The following is a 6,767-nucleotide window of genomic DNA, read 5'->3' on the forward strand; positions in this document are numbered from 1 at the left end:
ATTCTTTCTCTCTCCTTTAGTTATGGATTTATGCGATTAGGTTCCATATGATCTTTTCTTCTGAAATTTTCTTTCTCCTCCTTAATTGATCGTTCCATTTAAGAGTTTAGAATTTAAAGATAATGTTCAATAAAATTGTCAATCTCGAAAATATATTTTTCTATAAGTTTCAGCACAGCTTACACTAATGAGAGCATATTTCTATAAAGCTTAATGTTTGAGATAAGACGAACTTTATAGAATTAAGACAAATAATGGCAACACAAGGAGGTTTATCAAAATCAATCCATAAAACATTCAAGATATTCATCAAATGGATGTAACCTTTTGCATTTAGATTGAATATCTAAAGCTCCCCCTCAAAAGATGCATTCTTCTTTAATCATTCTTTTCTTTGTTGAATTTCAGATTTTGATGACAAGCGTGAATAGAACTGAAATTCTACGATATCGAGAATGTAGAGTGATCTAGAATTATTCAAAATTTGTAGCAATTACTCTTTCTAATCCTTCAAGAACAAGTTATGCTTTCTCTTAATCTTAGAGAAAATGTATAGAAATATTAATCAGAAAATGATTCATTTGAAGCTCAATTTCTTTCAAAAGCATTTACATTTTCTTTCTTTTAAGAATCATTTGAGTGAGCTGAAATATTTCTAGCTTTAAGATCATTCACTCTATATATATATTTTGATGGAAGTCTTTAAGAATGTAGGAGAGAAAAACATATAGATGATCATTGAGGTACATATATTTATAGAACTCAATTTCTTAATCATAGTTTTTCAGCAATGTATACATGAAGCACAATAAATCTTTTCAATATCAAAATAAAATAATATATTTAAAAATATTTGTTTGCAATCAAGATCATCGAAAGACACATCATTTAGACCAATATTAGTACACTTTAAAGATAAGAAATGATATGTTTCAGATGCGTATCGGGGCAAACAATCAAGGCATCAGAATTATTCTATTTTTCTTAAACTGTAGTTTTTATTTAGAAATCATATTGAGTTTAAGCTTTTATACAAAATCAGATTCTAAATTTCATAAAGATTTTCAATAGAGGCTTTCAAAATCATAATTTGAGATATGTATCTTCCACATTGTAGCTCATCTTAAATCATTACGATTGAAAACACATATTTCAAACATATAAGAGCATATTTAGAATATTTGTATTTATGTTGAGTTTTGGTATGAATTAGAACATTATATACCAAAGTTAGGCAAGTTGAAAGATAAAACAAAATCAATTCATTTTGCCTAAATAGAGATATACTTCTCTTCTCCTTTTTACAAATTTATTCAACTTTCAGATTTCAAAGATGATTGTGAACGACAAATCTAAAATTTTTTTTCAATAATACCATAAAATAACTTCATATAGTATTTCAAACATTCAATCAAATTATCCAAGTATGGAGCATTACAAAATATTGAGAACCCATAATTCAAAACATCATGCCACATGCAAAATATATTATGTGTTAAGTCATGCATTAAAATATTAAGAACAAGCATGTTAATGATCAAAATCAATTCTTTTCAAATAAACTCCTCCTATTTAAATATAATCTTGCACTGATTTCATCCTTAAAGTATGTTTTCAAGTGATTAAAAATTTGACTTGATTCTTCTTATATACTTTCATTTACTTTATCTTTCATTTTTACTTTCTTATGCTTTATACTCTATTTGCTCCCTATCCGGTGGAGTTGGAAGGAGCACGAGGTACTACCACTAGCCTCCCTCTTGTGCCGTCCCTAATATACCCTACACCGAATAGTTGGGTCAAATAGTGCCGGGTACTACCACTAGCCTCTCCATTGGCACCATCCCTATGATGAGCAATATAGAAAGGTTAAAATGTTCACTTCAAACTCTCCCTGTTTAAGTGTAATAAATTACGAATTTTATCCCTTTCAAAAGAATGCTCACACAAGTCTCACAAATGTGCCGAATATATTATGCTTGTTTTGCTTTTCCTTAAGATTGGAGTATTTGCCTTCACTTAGATTTTACTTCTCTTGAATAATATCCATTTTTTTTCTTTATCTCTCTCTCTTTTTGTTATTCTCAAGTAATTTATATGAAAGAGCAGAATAAAGAAATAATCTTATGTATCATATAGATGTATATCATGCAAACAACATTTTCATTGTGCTTAGGGATTCATAACTTCTCACAAGTTATTTTAAATCAAAATTTTAAGCATATACTTGTGTATTTCATGGTTATGATATAGGCAAAGAAATATTTTAGTTTGAGCAAACCATGAAACAATTTCTAAAAGCATAAGTCAATTAATGCATATATAGACATGATATCTAGAAATTAATATTTAAAGATTTTAATCATGCTACAATAAGATTTAAGTTATTGACTTTGCTTAGCTAATTTATGAGAGAGGTATCTAAAATTACCGATTCATTCTGCATTCTTCAAGTCAAATACCTACTAGATTTCTTATGTATGAACTTTTGGCTGAAGAAGGTCCTCTCTCTTGTTTGCATGTGAATGTTTATTGTATCTTACGTGGAGATATCCTTCAAGTTGAAATCTCTCATTTTCTTGCTCAAGGATCCTGCGTTATTAACAAAATTCTTTTCTTTCTTGAAGGAAAGTCATTAGTTTCTTCAAGATACAAAACATTCATATAGCATATTTCTTAACTAGGTGACTCAATCATAAGATATGACAACAATTGAATGTTGAGTCACTTTACTCAAGAGATTGCCTAAATATAAGCAAACACATGTCACTTGAACTAAAGAGATAGTTTTATTAACCAAGATGGTTCAAGGACAAGCATGTGAAGCAATAGGAAAATTCATCAAGGTCAAATCAATTTCTTATTTTCAGAATCAATTTAGCTTAGATTCTATTTGCTTAAGATAATTATCAATAAGACACGCTAGCTAAGTTTTAATCAACTTATCTTAAACAGTTGTTTCTATCAAAATTCAGATTATGATTTATTTGTTATCAATAAAATATGATTCATTAAAGTTAGATTGAAGTCTTGCACAAGGGCACATAATGAGCATACAATCTGGTCTACTAGCTGTATGATAAAATACTTATTCTATCATGCTTCAATACAGCTTTAAAACAATAGATCTACTTTGCTCATCCTTTTCAAATTCTACAAGATGGGGTCATAGACATACCTTCTTCATGCCAATCTTCTATAAGAGTTTTCTTGTGGACTAACTTTGGTCAATGAAGATCCCTTTTCTTGTTTGTCTTAATTTGGAGTTCAAGAAAAAATGTTAATTCATTCATTATACATATTTCAAACTCACTTTGCATGAGCTTAGTAAAATCTCCATATAAATCTTCATTAGTAGAACCAAAAAGGATGCCATCAATGTATGCTTAGAGCAAGCAAGATACACAAATTCTTCTTTTTAATGTATAGATTTATTACTTTTTATCAAAAAGTTACTCAAGCTTTTATATCATGCTTTTGATGCTTGTTCCAAATCATATATTGCTTTATCATATTTGTAATGAGTGTTTTCAAATAAGGTGGTTATTTTACATAGATCCTTTTTTAATGAAATAACCACATAGGAGTGCATTCTACACATTCATTTGACAAAATATAAAGCTCATAAAGCAAGCAAATGATAATGGTGATCTTTACTTCTAATCATGCAAGAGTTTCATTAAGATCTATTTCATCTTTTCTTGATTTAGTCTTTTAGTAGTCATCAATTTTTCTTCACTAAGTGCATTTCTGAAAAACTCAATTTGGTTCTAATTATTAACAAGTTTTCAGATTGTTATATGTAAAAGATTAACCATATACATATATAATTTAATTTTAGTATCTTGATAATAAATCATTAGTCTCATAAAGAATAAAATGAATTGATATTTCTACAACTCGAATCTTCTTTTTTTTTTAAAAACATTAGTCTCATAAAGAATAAAATGAATTGATATTTCTACAACTCGAATCTTTTCATTGAATGTTCTATATGCATTGCTTGATGAATGATATCCAAAGATAGAAATATCTTTATCAGATTTGGCATTATTTTCAAAAGACCATATCAAGCATAACATATACTACTGAAAAATATGAAAGATATGCAATAGATCATTTTCTATTTTTCAGAAGATCAAATGGAGTTTTCATCAAAAATAGATCTAATAGAAACCATATATATGACAAGCAATGATGATAGCTTTTAACAAAAAATCATTTAAGTAGATGACTATTGTGGAGTGATTGATTATAACCCTATTTGATTTTGATGAGCTCAAAGTATTTGAGTATATCTTTTGTTTACTAATGAATTCAATCGAGTGTTTCAGTGAAAATCTTGTCTAAGTGTTTCAAGATTTGGTTCAAGATATTTTGGATAAGTTAAGAAGTCAGTTTGAACCAAAGTCTGAGACTCGAGTCGACTCCGGGATATTAGAGTCGACTCCAAGCGTATCAGAAGCACTGGCACGGGCTCGAGTCGACTCCAGAACATTACGAGTCGACTCCGACTGAGAACAGACAGATGAACAGAAAGACACAATTCAAAACCTGTCAGCGAGTCGACTCCTGAAGTGCGCGAGTCGACTCCGCTGCTTACCGAGTCGACTCCGGAGTAGTATGAGTCGACTCCAGGGAGTTACAGACAGAAAAGTCAGAGAGCAAGTTTCGACCCTGAGAGCCGAGTCGACTCCTGAGGAACGCGAGTCGACTCCGATGGCTGGCAGGTCGACTCCAAAGAAAACAAGAGTCGACTCTCAGTGTTATACAAGGCAAAAGTCAGAGAGCAGTTTTCGGACACTGGGATCCGAGTCGACTCCCGCAATGCGCGAGTCGATTCCGAGACAGCGCGACCCCAAAAAGACAGAAGACCAAATTGTTGTCTCTGAGAGCCGAGTCGACTCCAAGACAGCTCGAGTCGACTCCAAGGCAGCGCTACACCAAAAAGACAGAAGGCTGTATTTCGGAAACTGAGAGCCGAGTCGACTCCGGAACAGTTCGAGTCGACTCCAAGACTGGACGAGCCAAAAGACAGAAGATCGAAAGTTCGGGCTCTGAGCGCCGAGTCGACTCCCAGAAATTCCGAGTCGACTCGAGTGGGCCAAGTTGAAGAATAGCTCTATGGATTCCATGGGATGAGCCGACTCCAAGAATGCCAAGTCAGCTCCAGTTTTTGGCGAGTCGACTCCGGGTTAAGTCGAGTCGACTCCCAGTCGAGAAGCTCACTTTAATTCAAATTCGGAACAGTTGCCGAACCGACTCCAGAAAAGCATGAGTCGACTCCTGTTACAGCCGAGTCGACTCCAGATCGCGCGAGTCGACTCCGACCCCAACGGAAACTTTGTCAGGAAGTGCAGAGTGTGCAGAACGGCTAGAAAAGTGAGTCTAACGGCTAGTTTCCGTGGGGGATGGCTTAAATAGCCACAGAGGACTGTAGCAAGACAAGAACTAGAGACTCCATTCAAAGCGAAAGTGATTTTCACCTACCAAAGCCTCTCTAGAGAAAATACAAGAGAAAGAAGGAAGAAGTGCATTGAAGTCTATACTCCCAACGTCTTCCTCGCATTCAAGGCTACTCATCTGACAGCAAATCTTCTTCCCACTCACGAGGAGATTGGAGAGTTCGAGAAGCCTCATTCCTCAAATCAAAAATCTGTTTGAGGGCTTCTAACTCCTCTTTAGTTATATTGTTTATATTTGCTTTTTAAGAAGCTATTTCTGTATTCTTTATAAACTGTTTTCTTGTCACTTGATTCAAATCGGGGGATTGAATCAAGGGTGGAGGTTGGTTGGTGAGCCGAAGGTAAAACCAACGTGTAAGAGTTCGATTGTGATCCCGAAAAAACAATCGGGGTGGTTCTAGTCGGTGAGCCTGGGAAAACCGACCGAGTTCGTTGTTACCTCGTAAAACAACAAGTTAGGTTGTGAGCTTGGAAAACAACCGGCTGTAATCCTAGGGGTTATAGTGAATTCCCAAGTGAGACTTGGGGAGTGGACGTAGGAGCAAGGGTTAGCTCCGAACCACTATAAAAACATTGTGTTTGTGATTGCTTGTGTCTCTCTCTCTTACTCTCATTTCACTCACAGCACATAGCAACTAATTAATCATCTTGCAAAAGTATTAATTAGTCATCCACAAACGTTTTAATTGCAAAATTATTTTAAAACCCAATTCACCCCCCCTCTTGGGTTGTCTATCTGGGCAACAAGTGGTATCAGAGCCTAAACTCTTCTACCCTAAGAGTAAAAGATCAAAATGACAACCCCATTTGGATCTTCCCACATTGAGGGTCAGTCCACCCAAAGACCCCCATTCTTTAATGGATCCGACTACTCATATTGGAAGGCTAGGATGAGAATATTTATCCAAGCTCAAGACTATGAGATGTGGACCATTATACTAAATGGACCATACATTCCATCCATATATGTAGAAGGTGTCACTGTACCCAAACTTGAAAAGGATTGGGATGACAATGACTTTAGGAAGGCACAACTCAATGCCAAAGCAATGAATGTGCTCTACTGTGCACTAGATAGGAATGAATTCAATAGAGTCTCTACTTGCAATTCTGCAAAGAGATTTGGGATAGACTTGAAGTGACCCATGAGGGCACGAATCAAGTCAAAGAATCCAAAATAAATATATTAGTTCATAAGTACGAGTTATTTAAGATGGATTCTAATGAAACAATCACTTGCATGTTCATTAGGTTTACTGATATTGTCAATGGCCTAAAAAGCCTTGGCAAAAATTATACTAA

Source organism: Phoenix dactylifera, chromosome 12, assembly GCF_009389715.1.
Source record: "Phoenix dactylifera cultivar Barhee BC4 chromosome 12, palm_55x_up_171113_PBpolish2nd_filt_p, whole genome shotgun sequence".
Lineage (NCBI taxonomy): Eukaryota > Viridiplantae > Streptophyta > Magnoliopsida > Arecales > Arecaceae > Phoenix > Phoenix dactylifera.